This window comes from Hyperoodon ampullatus (assembly GCF_949752795.1).
Source record: "Hyperoodon ampullatus genome assembly, chromosome: 20".
NCBI lineage: Eukaryota > Metazoa > Chordata > Mammalia > Artiodactyla > Ziphiidae > Hyperoodon > Hyperoodon ampullatus.
In genome coordinates, this window is record NC_136933.1 from 22,021,419 (window position 1) to 22,046,279 (window position 24,861).

Sequence of the window (24,861 nt, forward strand, 5' to 3'; positions counted from 1 at the left end):
GACTCAGTCTTTCTTCTCTCCTCTAATTTTTACATATTTTTAGAGAATCCTGATGATATAAAGATGAATGAAAACCAGCTCATAATAGAGCCCATTCTTCAGTCTATTAGAAGAGATATATGTGAATAATAATAAAGATACGAGCTATGATATGTGGAAACTGTAGCCCTCATACATTGCTGGTGGGAATATAAAATGGTGCAGCCAGATTGGAAAAGATTTTGGCAGTTGCTCAAAATGTGAAACATAGAATTACCACACTATCCAGCGATTCCACTCCCAGGTATCACCCAAGAGAAATAAAAGCTTATATCTATACAAAAACTTGTACACAAATATTCATAGCAGCTTTATTCATAGTAGCTGAAAATGGAAACAATCCAAATGTCCATCTACTGATAAATGAATAAATTAAATGTGATATATTCATACAATGGACTATTACTCATCAAGAAAAAAATGCATTACTGATACATGCTACAACATAGATGAACCTTAAAAACATTCTAACTGAAAGAAGTCAGTGACCAAAGACCACATATATTTATCTATTTTTATGAAATGCCCAGGATAGGCAAATCTATAGAGAAAGAAAGTAGATTGGTGGTTGTCTAGGGGGAAGAAGAGGCAGGTGGAGGTGGACGGGAGGAGGCAGAGTCACTGAGAATGAGCACGAGGGTTTTGGGTAATAAAAATGTTCTAATCTAGATGATACGGCTGTACAATTCCGTGAATACACATTTAAATAGGTAAACGTTATAGTATATAGCTTAGAGATCATGCATCAATAAAGCTATTAAAATACAAGGCAATATGTTATAAAATAAAAATAAAAAGTAAAGCACTCCTGAAGGATGGAAAAGAGAATAAGTAATTCCTTGTGTGGTAGGGCATGGGGGGAAATGGAATATTCGAGGTTTCCCAGAAGAGAAAATTTTTAAGCTAGATCTTGAAGAATTAGTAGAAATTCTCTAAGTTGAGAACATTTATCATGTTAGAGAGGCTAAAGCATGAACACAGGAAAAACCATAGTTTATTTGATGAATGATTGAGTAGCGGGAGGACAGATAGACTTATGGGAGGAAAGGCATTTGCAGTGATAGAGAATGGTAGAAAATAGACTCAAAAGACAGGTAGAGAACAGGACTCGTTAAAGCCCTTTAGGCCATGCTAAAAAAAAGATACATTTCTTTGTATTTGACAGAGAGAAGTTTTTCTTAAGAAAATTAGCATACTCCTTTTTGTTTTAGAGAAATAAAACACAACTCTTCTAGATAAGTTTTCCGTCTCTGATCAAAACTGTCTACGGAATCTAGAAATTGAATAAGAAGGAAGAGCAGAACTCTTTCACTTTCTGGGAAAGATTTCTTCTAACTTTGCGGTTCAAGAGGGAGCTGATATAATCTTACAGACAAACCTTCCTGGCCACAGGTATATCCAGGGATATTCTTGAGCCAAGTAAAGTCAATCATAGTAACCATGACACGGTCCAAAGTCTTTGGTCCTTTGTCACCATTTTTTTTTTTTTTTTCTCTAATTGGGACTAAGAAATGAGATCCCCTTTCTGTTTGATGGTAAAACTGAAAAGATAAGGTAATCCCAAAGTCACTGATTTTATTGGTGCCAGTGTCATAGAGAATGTCTGTTTACAAAAATTAAGTAGAAAAGCAAAAACTGGCAGCAGTAAGAAACGAGGGGCATCCTGATGGTATTCAAATCCATGGTTCTAGCAATCTCTGAGGGCACACCCTGCCCCTCTTGGTGATGGGAGCCTAATTTCCTCTTTTGGGTGAAGTTGGCTGAAGCTGAATTTCTGTCACTTGTGGCAAAATATTTCTAACAGTAGTAGAGTTAGCCAGTTTAAGCAGTCACTAGTAGATACTTGCTGGCTTATTTGATGCACCACAGTTTATCAGTCACCTGATATCTATGACCTTCTGGTTTGGCTAGAACGTGGATATTAAACTCAGAAGCAAGAACAATGTGTATGTGCTGTGAAAGGGGAACTGAAAAGGGAAGAAATGAAGAAGTTTTGTAAATTTTTAACATCAGTTCCTGGCCGATAGATGGATGTTATTATATCCTAAATGGACACATTTACTCTTAGAAAGTCATTTGCAACTAAGAATGTAGGTCAGAGATTCCAAATATCTAGCATGTGTGTCAACTCTCCCTCCATACTTTTGGCAGGCATGGCTAGCTGACAACAGAATTTTACTAAACCTGGATGTGCCCTAGAATTCTTCATGAACAGCTCTCTAAGAAGCCACTGACAATTCAGGAGAGTTTGCATGCAAGATAAAATCTACTTGCCAGCCTGGATTAGGTTAGTGATAATTATCTTAATAAAATCATTATGACCTCTTTTCTCTCTTCTCTATGAAGTTAAACCTTACTATCAGTTTAAGACAGAAAGCCTGCTTTCAGGAATCTATTATTCATGTATTCCATAGTGTCATTTTAAGCAAGGGGTCACCCTTCCCAATGTATGTGCATTTTAATCCTTTACTACAAACATTGGATGAAAGGATTTCCTTTTGGTGATAAAGAATTTCAGGCATCTGAGAGCAAATGGAAGAGCTATTTCAGGAGGACTTTTTCCCAGAGTTCCTGAAAGCCCACCATGTGTTTGGGGCTAATCCCCCCTTTTCGGAAGTCATACCACCTCTATTCCACCCACCAGGCCCACTCTAGACAAAGAGAATTTGAGAGAAAGTTTGACCTGGTTCATTAAATGAACTGCCCGCAGTTCATTTTATAGAATAGTTCAGAAATCTGTCAAATCTGATTTCAATATCCCTCAATATTCTATAGACCTAAAGTTAAAAATGATATATATTTTTTCTACCTGGTACATTCTCTGATTTCTCTTAGCCAAGGTAGGGGTGGGGGGATATCAACCAGCTGCTTCTAAAAGCTAAGCTCCTGAATCCTTGCAACAACTGTCGGGAGCCTGTTCTCTTACACACACACACACACACACACACACACACACACACACCACACACACACACACACCACACACACACACATACACACACAAAGACTATGACAAACTAAGGAAATCATATTAATTCAATTTAAGGCACACACACACATACACACACAAAGACTATGACAAACTAAGGAAATCGTATTAATTCAATTTAAGGCACATACACACATTTATACCAAAAGTGGAAATCCAGAAAGTGTGCACGGAGTGAAAACCTCGTCTCCTTTCTCCCCTCCTAAAGAAGTCCCGTTGTTCTTTGTCTTTTTCACGATGTTGTCAAGAACAATGAAGGGGCTGAGATTTTATCCTAACTAGAAGCTAATTAGGTAGCTCACCAAAGATCCATGGATTCTGTCAAGTCATGAGACTCATAGGTCAGTGACAAACGACTTTGTTATTCAAGAAATAACAGTAGCCAGAATAACAGCATTTTCCTGCTCCAGTTCCACAAGCCTAATTCCCGAAGGGCAACTCAAAGAGGTTCAGGTGACATGTGTACCTGCAGTGGGTTGTATTAGAGGAGAAGAAAACTGGGTTTAGGGAATTCAAGTCTTTTACAATGGGCAGTAAATGTGTCTGCCCATTTGTGCTAGAGGAATATAGTATGGTATGGTATGGTATGGTATGGTATGGTATATATAGTATCTTTAGTATTATTATTATTATTATATGAAGCAAATCTGCCTTTTGCTCTAGAGACACTATCTGTATCTTCCAAGGCTGTTTGATATTTTAAAAATCCTTAGAAAACTAGCACAAGAACAATAGCAGTCAGTGCCTCTGCTCATAAGACATGTAAAAATGAGACACATGGAAAATTATCTCTCAACAGATGTGTACAACAGTTTCTTATTTGTTAAATCAATATGGGTTGATTATATTAAAAGTCATAGAAGTCCAATTAAATTAATAATGATCAATAGATTTCATGATAAATGTTCTCATTGAGAATTTCTGAATGTAATATTAACTGATTATTGTCATGTAATGGTAAAAAATACTATCAATGCATAAATTCAGAAAATCAAATTTCAAAAGGAAATAGTGGCCATTTTATCCCTATCTTATTCCAAGAGTGGAATGCACATTGAAAACAATCTGGGAAGAATTTTATAATTAGAGCAGCAGCTTCATCAATCTGAAATCAACCATTTAAAGATGGTGTAGTACACACTGGACATTGGTTTGCCTCTGTGACAAATGTGTAAAAAATATGAAAATTAATTGTGTGTGACCCAGAAAGCCAGCTTTATTTTAGATAAAATATGTAACTGACTAAAATAAGCATCATATATTTATGCCCTCAAGTGACAGCTCACTTCAGATTTTATAATGTAAATCTATAATCAATAGTTTAAAAGTATGCTGTTGCTAACTAGAAATAAAATTTGACACGCACTCCCCTTCAATCATTTAATAAAGTGATTGAAGTAATTCCAATATTTTTACTATAAACTTGTCAGGTGTGTAAAATGCCATTACCATGCACATGATTCACATAGAAGCTGTGCATACCACTGTGGAACAGGCAATGATCTCACTTCCAAACTTACTTCTGCTCATGAAGGGCCCTCACCTCTCACTTCAGGCACAAATTGAGCCCTGCCTTCCCCTATAACTTCAAGGTCTTATCTTCCCTAGGTTGGCATCTCACATAGGGACCCTAAACAAGAGAGCCATTTTTAGGAGTCGCCATAGAATTGCTGTACATTATTTGAGTGATATGCCAGTCGCTAATCTGGCATGAACTTGATCCAAGACCACATCTGGTGGGCGTCAGACTGGATGAACCTTTCGGGCCACCTGAGCTCCATGCTATTATCCAGGACTGTATCCATGGTTTCAAGGTTCTAAAAACTCCAAACTCTAATAGTTTCCTTTAGCTCCTGTGCTCCCGATTTGTCTATTCCTTTCCAAGCATATGTCCAAGGGACCATATACCAGGTCATTACAGTTCAATTGAAAGAATTTGTAGAGGCAAAGCTGCCTTTCTTTAGAATGAGCCTGCCTAAGTAGATATTCAAATATTTCCTCTCTGTCATACTCCTTGTTTGTATATCACACACATGCCTGAATGTTAACACACTAATGTTTCACTTGTCATCGGGCTGGCCTGTGCCTTGTGCTAACAATTCCTTCATTCTTTTGTCACTGCACGTAAATCTTCACCCCGTTCAAATTAGCCCATTTCAAGTTGTTCTCCTCGAGTGTGGCTCCCTGATCAACATATTGCTGTCAGTTTCCAACATGGAAGAAAACCAGCATGCCTTCCACCTTCCATGAAGGTTGGTTCAATTTTAAGAACGCTGATAGCCAGAAGCTTAATGACCACTTTTGGGTTTTTTTCTTGATTTCCTGCCTGTCTAAGCAGCAGAGTGTACGAGACTGAATGTACCCAATAAATGTGGTACTGGTTTGTATTTTTCTTGAACGAAAAGCCATAATTAGTTTGTTTCCTTTATACAGTGTAAAACGAACAAGATGGATTAGAGTGGTTGCTTCAAGTAATTATGCAATTAAGATGTGTGTGCACTGCTAAGTGAATTCATAATCTTTAGGAAATTCTTTTCAGTTATGACTAGTGAATCGTAAGCAATGTTTTAGCTTTTAAAATCTCAACAAATGTTTATTTTTTTTCTTAACATGCCGAACTAGACTTTATTGACATACTGGCCTATAAATGTTGGTGTTTAAATTTTAGCTGGCTAGAAATGTTCTAGAAAGGTTCATAATCAAGCCTGAAAATCTGAATTACCTAAAGAGCACTTGTTAAAAATTGCCCAAATGCACTCACTGAAACTAACAGTCAACAGCTTGGATTTTATGTACTTCTTGCTTCTAAGAGCTTGCTATGAATTAAATTTGTATGGCCTGACAATAACATTATCTGAACATTCAAAACTAATTACATTGCTGCAAATATTCTGCAGGAAGCTAAATCAATATGAAATTCAAAAGTGCACAGCAAGCTTATTTGCTTCATAACATACCTATTTACCATTTTTAAATTATAGCATTGTGATGTTTGAAATTCCATCCTAATTTGGTGGAATGGTGAAATTCCATCATTCCATCCTAATTTGTCTTTCATTACTACCAAAACAATCAATCAGAAATGCACAGAGAATTTGTTCATTCAACAATTATAACCACCATTCAATAATTCATATCTAATGAACCAGAAAATATTCTCACTTGTATTATAATTATCTTTGTACATGTTTTATATTACTCTATCTCATTTTCACCAGCCAAAGCACCTAGTTTCGTACATTGAACATACATACACACATATTTGTTGAAGGAAGTGTTGGAGGGAAGCGGGGAAGGGAAGGAAGCAAAAGGAAAGAGGGAATACCCACTTTTAGATTTTTTTATTACACATTTTCAAAAGTTAAATATAAGTTTAATTGTAACTGGGCAAGGGTATCATGAAAAGGTTCTGATTTTTGCAGTGAATCTTTAAAATTATTTCAACCCTCTGCATAAAATTTACTTTTGGAAGAAGTTGAGACTATGATGGTAAATACTTTATCTCAGGGATAAGTTAATAGAAATATTTCCTGGTTTTAACGTCCTAATATTTTACAAAGGTGTTTGGTATTCTCTAAATTAAATATGTTTAAGTATACTTACAGTTCATAAACAATTAACTAATCCATATTTTCCCCAAATGTGAAACCATTCCATCACCATTTTCAAATATGTTTACTTAGCTTTAACTTAAAAAGAAGTAATATAAAGACCAATATTTGTGCTAATGATAATCAAGTTCTTTAGTAACTATGAATTTTCACAAGATTTTTTTGGGGTGGTTCCTAAGATTTTGGGTCATCAAAATAAGGAAGGTTTTCTTTCCTTTTCTTAACTTTGAGGTTTTCTATCTTTCTCTTGTACTTGTAACTCCAGCTTTGGCAATGGCATCTTGTGGTTAGCCTCAAAGTGAGCATCTCATACCTTCAACTCAAATTATATTTATGTTGACCAATTCTAAATTTTAGTTTCAAACACAGTTGTTTCCTCCAAGCTCTAAATATCTCCAACTGGGGCTTCCCTGGTGGCCCAGTGTTTGAGAATCTGCCTGCCAATGCAGGGGACACGGGTTCGAGCCCTGGTCTGGGAGGATCCCACATGCCGCGGAGCAGCTAGGCCCGTGAGCCACAACTACTGAGCCTGCGCGTCTGGAGCCTGTGCTCCGCAACAAGAGAGGCCGCGACAGTGAGAGGCCCACGCACTGCGATGAAGAGTGGCCCCCACTTGCCACAACTAGAGAAAGCCCTCGCACAGAAACGAAGACCCAACACAGCCAAAAATAAAAATAAATTAATTAATTAATTTTAAAAAATAAATAAATAAATAAATAAATAAATAAATATCTCCAACTGCCTAATCAGCATTACAGTTCAAAAGTTGTGTTATTTTCACTTAAAAATGAACTTAAATGTCAGTGTACTTTTTACTCATATTTCTGTTTGGATCAGTGGCACCTATACCCCATATGACACATGCTTGAAATAATTTTTGACCCTCCTGAATGGTGACAACCACCTTTTCTCTAAATTGTGCTGGAATTGGACTTTTCTTGGGAAAGAATTGCAGTCACAGACTGGAAGGCTTGTGATGCTTTAAGGTGTGAAAATAATCACCCACGTACTTCTTCCTGATTTAAGGATGTTAGATACAGACTCAGTAAGAAAAAGCATGTTATTTAAAAGCAAAGCTCAAGAACTGTAATATGACTTTTTACCTTGTGTATCAAGTGATCTTGAATGTCCAGGTGACTACAACATTGAGAAGCTGTACCATATTCAAGAGTCAGCAGCAAGACGCCACCAAGTCCTTTCGTATCTCCATCAGGCTTTACAAGTGTTTCTGACAAAAGATGAAAGGTGACACCATTTGAGATACACCATAAACTAGTGAAGATTCAGTCCGCATGCTGCACTTTTTCTAACTCTCTTTCAAGCCTTACTCATCAGTTATTGATTGTTGACCAATGTATTACAGGTGATCAAATACTTATCCCTGAACATAAACTATTCCAACTATTCCAAATAATTCCAAACTATTCCAAGGATTTTCTATACTTTTCCAGTATTTCATGGAAAGACTAGATTTCTAGGATTCTTAGTGTTTCCAAATTCCATGATGTCCTCTGTAACTTGCTCAGTGAACAAACCTGATGTGTGAGATGCTTATCACAAAGCAAACTTATTTGAATTATTATTTTCATTAAGTTTTCCAGAACTCTACTTTATCCTACTTTTGGATTAAGAAAAAAAAAAAAGCAGCCCCATTATTTTCTGAACATTCTTAGGTAGTTTCAGTGTCCGATGGTGACTTTTAAGGCATAAAATACAAACTAAATTTTTAACAAAATAGAATATTAGAATGTTTAGTTCCATGAAATAATCAATAGTTTGATCTTCATTCAAAGATATTCTTTCTTCTCTGTCATCAGCTAAGGTAAGGGAAATGATCAGCCTCTTCCCTTCTCCCTCTCCCTCCTCCTTTCTCAGTAGCTACTACCTCTGCCCTCCCAGGTTTGGGGCAGGGAGGATTGGAGGGTAGGAAGATGGATCAGGAAAACCCTTATTGAATTGGTAGGCAGGTTTCATTCTCTGAGTCTGGAAGTTGTTTGAAGAAAACTCTCTCCTCTTTGCAGGTTTTCCGGAGCCTCCCTTGCCTTGCTCTACCCCGCCCTCTGTTCATTCGTAGGGATCTCTGACGTGTAATTCTCCTCTATTCTGGCCGCTTAGTCCTTCTGTAGCTTTTCAGAATTCAGAGGTTGAACTCTAGCAATTCTCTTCATGAGCAGGTACATAGGGCTGTGGGGAGTGGGGACAGGGCAGGAGGAAAATAATTAAAGCATCCATAATCTTATTTACACCTTGTCCCAGTCTTCAGTCAACTCAGCCTTTGAGTCGGGAGAAAAGAATTGTAAAAAGACATTTTGAGATGAGACATTGAGGACACAAGAATTATAAAGGAAGTTTCAATGGGCCCTACAGGAGAATTACTTCCACTCAACGTATAAAGAAGGAAATAATGTGATTCAAGTTTTAGACTCACAAATTAATTAAACTTGCACTGTGTTTCCTAAAAACTCTGAGGATCTGTGAATCTATTAAAAAATTCTAGAATATTTTTTTCTTCCAGCAATAGGAAGATAGATGCTGCTTTTTTTTGCAGACTTAGAAAGTAATAGTAAAAAATCCAAAGGTTTTAGTTTTATCCATATTCACCCATGGCTGTGTGGATCTGACCTAACTTGCTCACTGGTAGAATTCAGTCTCAGCCTCCATTCTGTCTGTTACATGGCATTGTAAAGCTGAAATTGCCTAAGACCTTGAATTTAAATTGCAAGCAATAGTTTGGAAAATCCCACAATGGCAAAAAATTTTGGCAGCAAGAATGGAAAAGTGCACTTTGTCAGGAGTAAAGGACAGACCTGACCCCTGAAAGTAATCAGATGCTCTTCAAAGAAGGTTTCTTAAAGTCAAAGCATGTACTGGCTGGTTAGAAACTCCACTCCAACCAATTCTCTTGGAAGGTTAAAATTACACCAATTCAATGTCAGAGCTTTCAGTGCAGGGTTGATATTGAAGCGTGGTATTTAATTCAATGGGATGGAATTTTCCAGTAAAATTAAATCCAAAGCTATGGCTAATGTGACTATAAAAAGGGCATTTGATTATCCAAGTACTGTGACTCAGAATATGTTTGTTCATTTAAAATGTTCAAGATATTGAGAAGTAAATTGATAAGTGATTTGTTAACTGAAGAGGAGAGGGGAATAGTAGGAAGAGGACTAGCAAAAGGCAAGAAGAAGATTAGAAGAAAATTAAAGTAGACTTTTAATCTCTTTCTATAATTTTTTCTTTGATTTTTTTAATATATATTTAAAAGCCTTAAAATGTGCTTATTCATGGCCTCACCAGAAACAAATACATAAAGAGAAAGAAATACAATTGACTTTTAATTGTTGGACACCAAATTATCAGTTCAGAAAAATTTCTAGGAGAAATATAAAATTAGGTGCTAACGTGAGCACACATGTCCTCTGCATCTTGTGAAGCTACAACATAGCCCAGGGAAGCTGAGCACACATTAACCAGGGCCAAGATATAGTCAATCAAGACAATTAAGCAGCATGAAGTCAGTCTAGAAAACTACAGGTCTGGATGGGGACTGCTTATACTTCTTCCTATGATAGATATTATTTGACTACTGCTATGAAATTTGAATTTATATGTCCTTGCCATTATCTTCACATTATCAATGTATTTATATCCATGCCCTACATACTGTCAACCTATTATAGTCTATAGTACTTCTTGCAAAGTCAGCCATGTTATTAGTAGCTTATTTATTTATTTAATAATGATGATTGCTAATAATTTATTTCATGATGCTCACAACAAAAACTTAAATTTTCATTTTTCATATGGAAAAATAGGAAGCTTAGTTTGTTCAGTTAAGTTCCCCTAGGCCATTTACACAACTAGGAAGTGTCAAAGTCAGAAATTGAATACATACATGTCTTAACTTCATTCAGGGTGCATGATCAAAATACAATTGCTCTTTATTTTCTCCCCCTTTGGGGTTGGCTTGTCATCCACAATGCTTGTCCAGCCCTACCTGTCAAAAGGAAAGTGTTCCCTTAAATCAATACTCAACTATAGTACCTATTCTTAAATAATTTGGCCACTTTCCATTGCCTACCTAGTGAACTGCATCTTTTTTTTTTTGTTTTGGCTGCTTTGGGTCTTCGTTGCTGCGCGCGGGCTTTCTCTAGTTGTGGTCGGTGGGGGCTACTGTTCGTTACAGTGTGCAGGCTTCTCATTCTGGTGGCTTCTCTTGTTGCGGAGCATGGGCTCTAGTCACGCGGGCTTCAGTAGTTGTGGCACATGGGCTTTGTTGCTTCGCGGCATGTGGGATCTTCCTGGGCCAGGGATCAAACCCCTAGTCCCCTGCATTGGCAGGCGTATTCTTACTTATTTACTTATTTATTTTGCTGCATCCCATAGGTTTTGGGTCGTCGTGTCTCCATTGTCATTTGTTTCTAGGTATTTTTTTATTTCCTCTTTGATTTCTTCAGTGATCACTTCGTTATTAAGTAGTGTATTGTTAGCCTCCATGTGTTTGTATTTTTTACAGATCTTTTCCTGTCATTGATATCTAGTCTCATAGCATTGTGGTCAGAAAAGATACTTGATACAATTTTAATTTTCTTAAATTTACCAAGGCTTGATTTGTGACCCAAGATATGATCTATCCTAGAGAATGTTCCATGAGCACTTGAGAAAAATGTGTATTCTGTTGTTTTTGGATGGACTGTCCTATAAATATCAATTAAGTCCATCTTGTTTAATGTATCATTTAAAGCTTGTGTTTCCTTATTTATTTCCATTTTGGATGATCTGTCCATTGGTGAAAGTGGGGTGTTAAAGCCCCCTACTATGAGTGTGTTACTGTCGATTTCCCCTTTTATGGCTGTTAGTATTTGCCTTTTGTATTGAGGTGCTCCTATGTTGGGTGCATAAATATTTACAATTGTTATATCTTCTTCTTGGATCGATCCCTTGATCATTATGTAGTGTCCTTCTTTGTCTCTTCTAGTAGTCTTTAAAGTCTATTTTGTCTGATATGAGAATTGCTACTCCAGCTTTCTTTTGGTTTCCATTTGCATGGAATATCTTTTTCCATCCCCTTACTTTCAGTCTGTGTGTGTCTCTAGGTCTGAAGTGGGTCTCTTGTAGACAGCATATATATGGGTCTTGTTTTTGTATCCATTCAGCCAATCTGTGTCTTTTGGTGGGAGCATTTAGTCCATTTACATTTAAGGTAATTATCGATATGTATGTTCCTATTCCCATTTTCTTAATTGTTTTGGGTTCATCATTGTAGGTCTTTTCCTTCTGTTGTGTTTCTTGCCTAGAGAAGTTCCTTTAGCATTTGTTGTAAAGCTGGTTTGGTGGTGCTGAACTCTCTCAGCTTTTGCTTGTCTGTAAAGGTTTTAATTTCTCCATCAAATCTGAATGAGATCCTTGTTGGGTAGAGTAATCTTGGCTGCAGGTTTTTCTCCTTCATCACTTTAAATATGTCCTGCCAGTCCCTTCTGGCTTGCAGAGTTTCTGCTGAAAGATCAGCTGTTAACCTTATGGGGATTCCCTTGTGTGATATTTGTTGTTTTTCCCTTGCTGCTTTTAATATGTTTTCTTTGTGTTTAATTTTTGACAGTTTGATTAATATGTGTCTTGGCGTATTTCTCCTTGGATTTATCCTGTATGGGACTCTCTGTGCCTCCTGGACTTGATTAACTATTTCCTTTCCCATATTAGGGAAGTTTTCAACTATAATCTCTTCAAATATTTTCTCAGTCCCTTTCTTTTTCTCTTCTTCTTCTGGAACTCCTATAATTCGAATGTTGGTGCGTTTAATGTTGTCCCAGAGGTCTCTGAGACTGTCCTCAGTTCTTTTCATACTTTTTTCTTTCTTCTGCTCTGCAGTAGTTATTTCCACTATTTCATCTCCCATGTCACTTATCCGTTCTTCTGCCTCAGTTATTCTGCTATTGATCCCATCTAGAGTATTTTTAACTTCATTTATTGTGTTGCTCATCGTTGCTTGATTCATCTTTAGTTCTTCTAGGTCCTTGTTAACTGTTCCTTGCATTTTGTCTATTCTATTTCCAAGATTTTGGATCACCTTTACTATCATTATTCTGAATTCTTTTTCAGGTAGACTGCCTATTTCCTCTTCATTTGTTAGGTCTGGTGGGTTTTTATCTTGCTCCTTCACCTGCTGTGTGTTTTTCTGTCTTCTCATTTTGCTTATCTTACTGTGTTTGGGGTCTCCTTTTAGCAGGCTGCAGGTTCGTAGTTCCCATATTTTTTGGTGTCTGTCCCCAGTGGCTAAGGTTGTTTCAGTGGGTTGTGTAGGCTTCCTGGTGGAGGGGACTAGTGCCTGTGTTCTGGTGGATGAGGCTGGATCTTGTCTTTCTGGTGGACAGGTCCACATCTGGTGGTGTGTTTTGGGGTGTCTGTGGACTTTTCATGATTTTAGGCAGCCTCTCTGCTAATGGGTGGCATTGTGTTCCTGTCTTGCTAGTTGTTTGGCATAGGGTGTCCAGCACTGTAGCTTGCTGGTCGTTGAGTGAAGCTGGGAGCTGGTGTTGAGATGGAGATCTCTAAGAGATTTTCGCCGTTTGATATTATGTGGAGCTGGGAGGTCTCTTGTGGACCAGTGTCCTGAAGTTGGCTCTCCCACCTCAGAGGCACAGCACTGACTCCTGGCTGCAGCACCAAGAGTCTTTCATCCACACGGCTCAGAATAAAAGGAAGAAAAAGTAGAAAGAAAGAATTAGTAGAAGTAGAAAGAAAGAAAGAAAGTAAGAAAGGAGGGAGGGAGGGAGGAAGGAGGGAAGGTAGGAAAAAAAGAAAGAAGACAAAGTAAAATAGAATAAAGTATGATAAAATATAATAGTTATTAAAATAAAAAATAATTATTAAAAAAATTTTTAAAAAACAACAAAAAAAAACGCACGGATAGAACCCTGGGACTAATGGTGGAAGCAAAGCTATACAGACAAAATCTCACACAGAAGCATACACATACACATTCACAAAAAGAGGAAAAGGGGAAAAAATCATAAATCTTGCTCTCAAAGTCCACCTCCTCAATTTGGGATGATTCGTTGTCTATTCATGTATTCCACAGACGCAGGGTACATCAAATTGATTGTGGAGCTTTAATCCGCTGCTTCTGCGACTGCTGGGAGAGATTTCCCTCTCTCTTTATTATTCTCACAGCTCCCAGGTCTCAGCTTTGGATTTGGCCCCGCCTCTGCGTGTAGGTCGCCGCGGGGGCATCTGTTCTTCGCTCAGACAGGACGGGGTTAAAGGAGCAGCTGCTCCGGGGACTCTGGCTCACTCAGGCCGTGGGGAGGGAGGGGTATGGAGTGCGGGGCGAGCCTGCGGCGTCAGAGGCCGGCGTGACGTTGCACCAGCCCGAGGTGCGCCATGCGTTCTCCCGGGGAAGCCGTCTCTGGATCCCGGGACCCCGGCAGTGGCGGCTGCACAGGCTCCCCGGAAAGGGGACGTGGACAGTGACCTGCGCTCGCACACAAGCCTCTTGGCGGCGGCAGCAGCAGCCCCAGCGTCCCACGCCCGTCTCTGGGGTCCGCGCTTTTAGCCGCGGCTCGCGGCTCTGGAGCTCCTATAAGCGGCGCTCTGAATCCCCTCTCCTCGCGCACCAGGAAACAAAGAGGGAAGAAAAAGTCTCTTGCCTCTTCGTCAGCTCCAGACTTTTTCCCGGACTCCCTCCCGGCCAGCCGTGGTGCACTAACCCCTTCAGGCTGTGTTCACGCCACCAACCCCAGTCCTCTCCCTGCGCTCCGACCGAAACCCGAAACCCGAGCCTCAGCTCCCAGCCCCGCCCGCCCTGGTGGGCGAGCAGACAAGCCTCTTGGGCTGGTGAGTGCCGGTCGGCACCTGTGCGGGAATCTCTCCGCTTTGCCCTCCGCACCCCTGTTGCTGCGCTCTCCTCCGTGGCTTCGAAGCTCCCCCACCCCCCGCTCCACCACCCGCAGTCTCCGCCCACTAAGGGGCTCCTAGTGTGTGGAAACCTTTCCTCCTTCACGGCTCCCTCCCACTGGTGCAGGTTCCGTCCCTGTTCTTTTGTCTGTTTTTCTTTTTTCTTTTGCCCTACCCAGGTACGTAGGGAGTCTCTTACCTTTTGGGGGGTCTGAGGTCTTCTGCCAGCGTTCAGTAGGTTTTCTGTAGGAGTTGTTCCACGTGTAGATGAATTTCTGGTGTATCTGTGGAGAGGAAGATGATCTCCGCGTCTTACTCTTCCGCCATCTTCCCCCACTCAGGGGGAAGGCAGGCGTATTGTTAACCACTGTGCCACCAGGGAAGTCCCGTGAATTGCATTTTTATAGAAGCTTCAAATACCTAGAAGGGCAAGGCTTAATTCTATCAAACAATTTTCTATCTGGATGCATTGGAGCCAATGGGCAGGTGAAATATTGGGGACTAGATTTTCTCTCATATCACATTATATAAACAACTTTTAACTCCACCAAAGTGGAAGGAAAGGCCATCTTATCTTGTAGTTTCTCTCCTGTCTTGGGACTGTAACTTGCACAAATATAAATGTCCTGGAGGGATGATAATGACAATGATAGGCAACAACATTGAATAGAAAACTCTTCCTATGTAACTGTTGAACATTTAATTTTTATTTAAAATCCCTATTAGTATGTAAAACTCAACTAAAATTTTTTTTTAAATTATATAGAGAACAGCATACATGTCTCAAGCCAGGCAGTATCTTTTATTAACAAATTTAATTTCTAGCAATCAAGCCATCCTCCTCAAAACATCATTTAAAAAGTCCAGTTGTCTTGCTTCAGCCATTTCATTAGCTGATGCCCACAAATGAACTGACATCCTTAGAATTTTTATAAATTTTATTTGCAATATATATTTTAGCTGAGCGATTTTTCCTCATGACCTAAAATAACCTAAGGGCTCAACTGTCGTTCTTCATACAATACTGACTTCCCTTCTGTCAAAGTTAGAAGTCCTTTCACCCTGTGATATGCTGCCTTCCCCCGCTTGCTACCAAAACTCCCAGGTTCCTAAAACATCAATGGGTCTTCCACCTGAAGCTGCCCTTTGAGGTAACGCACTCTTTTGAGTCATCTGTCTTTAATTTCCTTCCTTTGCTTGTCTCCCACTCTAGTTGCAGTTAAATATCACCTGGCATTCATATGACATTACCGCGATTGCAATATTTCGGATGCCATCTAAAGAGTTTCCATATTTTGCAACTCCCCTGTAGGTTAGCTCCCATTGCTGGGATACACCGTGGCCTCCTACTTCTAGTTTCTTCATTAATAGCTGACACTCATCACAAGCGAGGGAGTCAGATCTGCCGGAAGAAAGTGATTCCATCTAGGGTGGAATAGAATAACAATGCTGCTAAGTATACCTGCCACTTATTGGGTACTTACTGCATGCAAAGCATCATGCTGAGTTCATTTCTTCTTCACAGTGATCTTATGAGAATGTATTCTTTTCCTTAGAAATTCCTAAAGTGAGGAATTAAACACAGAGTAATGAAGTCATTTGCCAATTCCCAAAGCACCAATAAACAATAAAAGAAAGCCCCACTGTTGTTTTGTTCACATTTCAGTTTTCCCACATGCCCCTCTTCTCAAACTGCAAAATTGCTGTTCATCCCCATGTTGACTTGAACGAAATGTGGCAATCTGTACGGATCGTTTTCTTTTAGAAACAAATAGCAACGAAGCTTGCTATTTAAACCTTCCTTCCATTGATGCACTTGGGTATTTAAATTGCACAGTTAAAAGTAATGAGCACTTGGTACCATTTTCTTTCTACATCAAACTGTTCTCTCCCATTATCTAAGAAGTTATTTCGTTCTAAGCTTCTCAGATGGAATAGAAGAGACTTTTAACCTATTTTTTCTTTTTTATTCTCATAATTCCTTGGTTCTCCCAAGTCTTAGCCCAACCACTTTCAGTTCTTTCATGCTTTCTTTAAATGATAAAGAGCTCCTTGAAGCTGTCTCAGCAATAATGCCTTCTGCTTGCTTTTAAAAGAGCTGTCAAAATTAGTAAGTCCACAACACAAGTGTTTTCCCTATCATTCTTCTTCCAAATCAGTGATATTAGCTTCTTTTGCTGTGAAATTCCTTATAAAATAGTAAAAAAAAAAAAAAGAAAAAGAAAAAATTAGCATATTTTACTTGTAGCTCGATATGTGACTTGCTATTCTGCCACAGCAATGATTTCCAGTCAGAAGTGTCACAGTGAAAGAAATAATGATTTAAAAATAAACTTGCTGGGCTTCCCTGGTGGCACAGTGGTTGAGAGTCCGCCTGCCGATGCAGGGGACACGGGTTTGTGCCCTGGTCCGGGAAGATCCCACATGCCGCGGAGCGGCTGGGCCCGTGAGCCATGGCCGCTGGGCCTGCGCGACCGGAGCCTGTGCTCCGCAGCGGGAGAGGCCGCGGCGGTGAGAGGCCCGCGTACCGCAAAAAACAAAAACAACAACAACAACAAAATAAACTTGCTGATGTTCATTGACCAAGGCTTTGAAGTGTGGCTTCACCCAACCACTAATTCTCAACATGAAGAAGGATTGACCCTTGGAGATCTCAGTTTGGATACACTGTCTGTTTTTCAATTAGATTGTGCTGTGTCATCCCTCCTTGGGCTGGATACACTGAAACGTGGGGCAGGGAGATGGCCCATCCCCATTGGTGCCCTGAGCCAGTGGCTCAGTTTGTACTGAACCGTGTCCATCTGGCTGATGCTCTGCTCACCATCCGCCTCCCTAACATGCTGGCCCCCCCCAAGCTGGTCTTGCTCACTGTTTCAAGGAGTAGCAGGGAAGCAGCATAGCTCACAAGCTTCCTCTGTGAAGAACGACCTCTGCATGTAACATACACTAGACCCGCTCACACACAAGGGAGTCCAGCCACCAATGCACCACACACCTCTTACCTGACACTAACGACTTTATATTGTGCTACGGTATCCTTTTTTTAACAAGAAAATTTTTTCTAAAAAAGGAAAACCAAGTACAAATCCAACAGTAACTCACTATTTTTTGGAATATGCTAGTATACAGACATTGAAATGACATAAAAATAGAGATTCGTGAGTTTTTGCTTTTTATTTTTTTACCATCTTTATTGGAGTATAATTGCTTTACAATGGTTTGTTAGTTTCTGCTTTATAACAAAGTGAATCAGCTATACATGTACATATATCCCCATATCTCCTCCCTCTTGTGTCTCCCTCCCACCCTCCCTATCCCACCCCTCTAGGTGGTCACAAAGCACTGAGCTGATCTCCCTGTGCTATGCGGCTGCTTCCCACTAGCTATCTATTTTACCTTTGGTAGTGTATATATGTCCATCCCACTCTCTCACTTCGTCCCAGCTTACCCTTCCCCACCCCGTGTCCTCAAGTCCATTCTCTATGCCTGCATCTTTATTCCTGTCCTGCCCCTAGGTTTTTCAGAACCTTTTTTTTTTCTAGATTCCATATATATGTGTTAGCATATGGTATTTGTTTTTCTCTTTCTGACTTACTTCACTCTGTATGACAGACTCTAGGTCCATCCACCTCACTACAAATAACTCAATTTCGTTTCTTTTTATGGCTGAGTAATATTCCATTGTATATATGTGCCACATCTTCTTTATTCATTCATCTGTTGATGGACACTTAGGTTGCTTCCATGTCCTGGCTGTTGTAAACAGAGCTTCAATGAACATTGTGGTATGTGACTCTTTGAATGATGGTTTTCTCAGGGTATATGCCCAGTAGTGAGATTGCTGGGTTGTATGGTAGTTCTATTTTTAGTTTTTTAAGGAACCTCCATACTGTTCTCCATAGTGGCTGTATCCATTTACATTCCCACCAACAGTGCAAGAGGGTTCCCTCTTCTCAACACCCTCTCCAGCATTTATTATTTGTAGATATTTTGATGATGGCCATTCTGACTGGTGTGAGGCGATACCTCATTGTAGTTTTGATTTGCATTTCTCTAATGATTAGTGATGTTGAGCATCCTTTCATGTGTTTGTTGGCAATCTGTGTATCTTCTTTGGAGAAATGTCTATTTAGGTCTACTGCCTATTTTTGGATTGGATTGTTTGTTTTTTTGATATTGAGCTGCATGAGCTGCTTGTATATTTTGGAGATTAATCCTTTGTCAGTTGCTTCATTTGCAAGTATTTTCTCCCATTCTGAGGGCTGTCTTTTCGTCTTATGTTCTCCTTTGCTCTGCAAAATTTTTAAGTTTCATTAGGTCCCATTTGTTTATTTTTGTTTTTATTTCCATTTCTCTAGGAGGTGGGTCAAAAGGGATCTTGCTGTGATTTATGTCATAGAGTGTTCTGCCTATGTTTTCCTCTAAGAGTTTGATAGTCTTGTCACATAATTTTCTGATCAATCTGGAACTGATTTTTAGCTAACTTCCAAAACCAGTCCACTGATCAATAATTTCATTTCTGTCATACTTTAATATTTCTATATACATATGGTTTCTTCTGGATTCTTTGTTCATTGCATTCATCTATCTGTCTTTTTCTGCATCAATATCCACTATATTAATATTAATAGCTTTTTAATAAGAATTATATTTGGTAGGGCAGGTATTCCTGACCCAATCTTCTGCTGCAGGTGTGATCGATCATTATGGCCCTTTGGTCCTCACATACACATATGGTTAAATCATATTGGTTCCATGAAAAACTGTTTTGAAAATTTTACTGGCAATACCAAGAACCTCTGGATCAATTTGGGGGTAAACTGACAAATTTATGATACTGAGCTCTCCCTATCAATGTACATGGTCTGACTTTCCATTTATTTAGGTCTTCTTTGATGTCTTTTAGCTAATGTCATACTATTCTTTATAAGAGACTGGTACATTGCTTTTAGTTTTGTTTTTTTCTTTTTTTGTGGTACGCGGGCCTCTCACCGCCGCGGCCCCTCCCATCGCGGAGCACAGGCTCCGGACGCGCAGGCCCAGCGGCCACGGCCCACGGGCCCAGCCGCTCTGCGGCACGTGGGACCCTCCCGGACCGGGGCACGAACCCGTGTCCCCTGCATCGGCAGGCGGACTCCCAACCACTGCGCCACCAGGGAAGCCCGATACATTGCTTTTAGTTTTATTCCTATGATACATTTTTCCTGCCCTTGTATGTAGTATCTTTTATTTAGCAATTCTAAACATCAGTTGCTAGTATATAAAAATAAAATTGACTTTAGTACCTTGACTCTTCTACTTAGCCACGCTATTCAATCACCTTATTAATCTCAGTGGTTTGTGGATTACTTTGGGTTTTCTCTTTCCTTTAAGATAAGGATGGTGTGGTAGTGCACACTAGAAAAGGCTGGGAGAAATGAACATTCACTTTAGATCTGAGATGCATGTGATAAGCTGTATAATACTGATATAGAGAAAAATGCGAACAATGCATAAGCCACCCAGGCACCCTCAAACTAGGAAGTTTCTGAAGAGCTTGTGTAGAAGATGTCTGGGTGAATTTCTTTTTAGTTGTCTATTCATTGTTCAAGTTTGAATCAAACTATTCAAGAGCTTCCTCCATAGGTTTGTTACTCTCTGCCATCTTTTTTTTCAAAAATTAATTGTTCACTAATTCAGTAAAAACATATTTTTTACCTTTTAAAGAGTATAATAAATGCAGTAGTACATGGAACAAATGTTATAAAGTAGACAAAATGATAGCACTTTAGATGAATACAAAGTGTTTTGAAAACACCCCTATGTCAAGTTCAATTTTTTGCAACAATTACTCATCGAGGGCCTTCTACAGGCAAAACCTTGACCCATTAAGAAAAGTATTTGTTTGGTTATCCCGTGCTAGGAAAAATTAAGGAGATAGTAAATTTAACTAATATAAGCCATCAATCTTAGAAACAGAAATAACCCTCACCCCCATCTTTACTCTGTAATAGGTTTATCACTCTGATTTATTGGATAATTGCCTAATCTCTCTTGCATATGTAGACAAGAATTCATCAACCTGAGGTACTTAAATGTATTCATCATTGAAAGAAAACTTCAACTAGCTAGCCTACATCTTAATTCATTAGCTATGGTCATCACTCAACACTTTCTAGGGAAAAGTCATACAAAGGAAATGCTTATGAGAATTCTTTTTCTGACTCAATGAAAATTCTAATATTTTTCAATTCATGTCTAAAACATGGAAATACTATGGTAATATTTAGCCTACCTCAACCCAAATAGTTCTAGGGATATAATTCCTGGCTCTAACTCTTATGAGAAGCAAATCCTTGTAAGCATAAGAAATTCCTGAACATGTCATAGATTTTCAGTAATTGTTATCTTCACCCTTTCCTTCTCCTTTCCTCCCTGTGGTGGGTTTGGGAGGGGTGGGGAAGCTACATCTTTTAGAGGAGATAACATTTTGAAGACTCAATTAGATTTAGGTGTTTAAAAGATTTAAAATATTAAATGTTCTTCCACTTAGTTCTTTATTTGAGCTACTCAAGTCTTCTAGACTTGTTACATCTGCTAGTGATACAGAAATATATTTATTTATAATCAATGCAAACAATACTGAAGTATATTTGGTAAAAATGCAAACCCTCCACTGTTGCCACCAATCTTTTTTTCCTCCCCAGAAGGAATGAAAACAGTGTACTTTGTAACTTTAGAATGTTTTTCTATGCATTTACATAGATACATTCATAAATGGATAAAAAGTTAGAACATTTAGGATAAACAGTTTTGTTGTTTTAATACAAATGGAATCATATAAATATTTCTGCAAAATTACTTTCTCATAATAATATGTCTTAAAAATGTTTCCATGTTTATATTTTCAGGTCTTTACCATTGAACTGCCATAGAGCAGCTTTTTATATAGTTTGGGATATTATCTAGCCATTCACTTACTGGTGAAAATTTATAATATTTACATCTATCTGTGTATATATTTTATTTTATTAAAAAAATTTTATTGGAGTATAGTTGATTTACAATGTTGTGTTAGTTTCAGGTGTACAGCAAAGTGATTCAGTTATACATATACATATATCCCCTCTTTTTTTTAGATTCTTTTCTCATATAGGCCATTACAGAGTATTGAGCAGAGTTCCCTGTGCTATATAGTAGGTCCTTATTAGTTATCTATTTTATACATAGTAGTGTGTATGTATGTATTTTACATCATCCTGGTGTGAATATCCTGATACATGCCTCCTTTTACAGGAGTGAACAGTATGTACTAAAGATACTTGGACATTACGTTTTCCCAAAGTGGGGGAAAAACCCTACCAAGTCCTCCCCACCTACACATTCTTACATTAGCAGGACCAGAGACTCAGGGGCCTAGAAATTATGTACCTCCTCCCTCAACATACAGAACATATCCAGAAGATCCCTTTAAATTCAGTGATGTGTTTTTCAATATGTCCCCCTAGTAAATTCTCATGGCCATGTACTCTGTCTCTTCCCATATCAATTACCTCTGTCAGATTCTGTAAGATTTGTTCTCTAGATTAGCTATAATTTCTAGTATCCCAGCATTGCCTAATGTGTCATACAATCAATGATGTAGCTGGTAGGAAAAAAATTGCTTAAATTTGGCCGAATGTAGGTTAGCTGAAACCCAGTTATTCAACTCCAGCAGTTTGTTCAAAAATTAATACGTATGAGAACTGTTAAAAATGAATATATATAGGAACTGGTTTTTCAAGTATTCTTTTGTTAAATATTGTGCAACCACCTATTATCCTTTTAAATATTTGTACAGACCATTTTCTAAAATGCAGTGTGTATTATATAATATATAAATATTTATATTTTATTTGATAGTAGAAATGATATAGCATTAATTTTTAATTTACCATAATTTATTTAGGCTATTTTGTTTCATGTTGTGGAAAGTTTAAATTTTTGCTATATGTTAGAGTTTTCTAAGTAAAATCTTTCTCTAATTTTGCAATACCAATTTTCAGGCATTATCTGCTTACTTCCCTATTTTTTACCTGTATTTCTAATCCAGTCCTAGATAACTATGTCCACTTTTTCAGTTTTCATAGAGAAACATCAAACAAAAGTGGCTTAGTTTAAAAAAAAATACCTGCTTAATTTTTTCCCTTGCACAAAAAGTGAAACATAGATAAGCAGAACAGGCATAACTGTCTTTAAATTGTTATTTTTAAAGTAGAGAAATCCCATCCTTCAATTTTCAGTTCTTTTTTTCTTAATTATTTTTTTGAATTTTATTTAATTTAGTTTTTTATACAGCAGGTTCTTATTAGTTATCCATTTTATCCATATTAGTATATATATGTCAATCCCAATCTCCCAATTCATCACACCACCCACCCCTGCTTTCCCCCCTTGGTGTCCATATGTTTGTCCCCTACATCCGTGTCTCTATTTCTGCCTTGCAAGCCAGTTCAACTGTATCATTTTTATAGATTCCACATATATGCATTAATATACAATATTTGTTTTTCTCTTTCTAACTTACTTCACTCTGTATGACGGTCTCTAGGTCCATCCACGTCTCTACAAATGACCCAATTTCGTTCCTTTTTATGGCTGAGTAGTATTCCACTGTATATATGTACCACATCTTCTTTTTTTTAATTATTTATTTATTTATTTTTGGCTGCATTGGATCTTCGTTGCTGCACACAGGCTTTCTCTAGTTGTGGCGAGCAGGGGCTACCCTTTGTTGTGGTGCATGGCCTTCTCATTGCGCTGGCTTCTCTTGTTGCGGAGCACGGGTTCTAGGCACGCAGGCTTCAGTAGTTGTGATGCACGGGCTTAGTTGCTCCGTGGCATGTGGGATCTTCCCGGACCAGGGCTCGAACCTGTGTCCCCTGCATTGGCAGGCAGATTCTTAACCACTGTGCCACCAGGGAAGTCCCTTCAATTGTTTTTTAATTAATGACTCTTTATTAGCTTTTTTTCTATTTTTCCATATTTTAACAGAAATGTATGCTTTATTTTAGAAATAGAAAAATGTAATTTTATTTTGAAAATACAATTTTTTAATATTTTAAAATAGAAAAATACAAAAAGGAGCACAAAAAAACCCTAGAATTTTACCTATCCAAAATATCTATTAACATTTCATTATCTGTACAGATTCTTCTCTAAAATACAAAGTATGTTTATTATATATTATATAAATATTTGTGTCTTACTTTTCAGCAGAAATGGGATCATACCATTATTTTGTAACCTACAATTATTTAGGCAATTTACCAAATGTTAGATATTTATTTTATTCTAACATCTTCTTATCTTAAACAGAGTGTGCAGGAATAATTTTAAAATGAATTAGAAATGTAAAAGCAAAAAGATAGAGAATAAGGAGAATTGGTTAAACATGAAAACACATGACTGAAATGATGTTAAATATTAAAAAGCAAAAAAGCAGAAAAATGCCTATAAACTGGAAAAGAATATGTAATGATGTATGAAGGTCTGCAAAGTGCCCCATGGTGTACCAAAAATAACTAAGACTAAAAAAAAGCAGTGTCCAGGAATTTTCATTTAAACCCCATCATCATTTCAGCCAAAATGACCTGCTGACCAACTTGCTTTTAACTAAATTGCTTTCAATGAAATTATGTTCTATAAAATTACATTTGTCCACATTGCTTTTTCTAAGTTTTTTTTTTAAAGTTCAAATTATATCTTGCTATTAGGACAGAATTAGGAATCCAGAAGCCATTTTTGTCCCATGCTTAGTTCTTTCCTCTACCTCTGCACCTCCATCCCCCCATCATCTTTATCCTCAAATTTCATCATGGATCAGTTTCCATCCCAGGACCATGAGATTCTTCCTGTGAATGTAAACGTTGTTTGGAAGATGACCTTCTTCATACCATACCTTCAGAAATACTCTGGAGTTATGGCTTTTTAACCATAGAATATCTAACTCTAACTCTCCTAGTTTTAGGATGTTCCCTTCAGTCCTTTTTCAAACTAAATTTCATGTATCATGTTTTTACCTCTCCTTGTAAGATGAAGACTAAGCATTTTAAGTGAACTCTTGAATTGGTGCTATATACCCAATGAAGAACTCAACTAAATCAACTAGGCTACTCTATTGCTCACTGCAAAATGTTTATGATAGCACACTCTTTCCATATATACCGAGAACACTCTATTTCCCCCATCTTATGGCTTCATCCTCCAATTCCCAAAGCTATCTGCACAATGTTAGTCCCATAATAGCAATGCAATAGAAAAGAAACCCAAATTATCAATATGCCTGTATTTGCAGCCCTTCTCACCTGA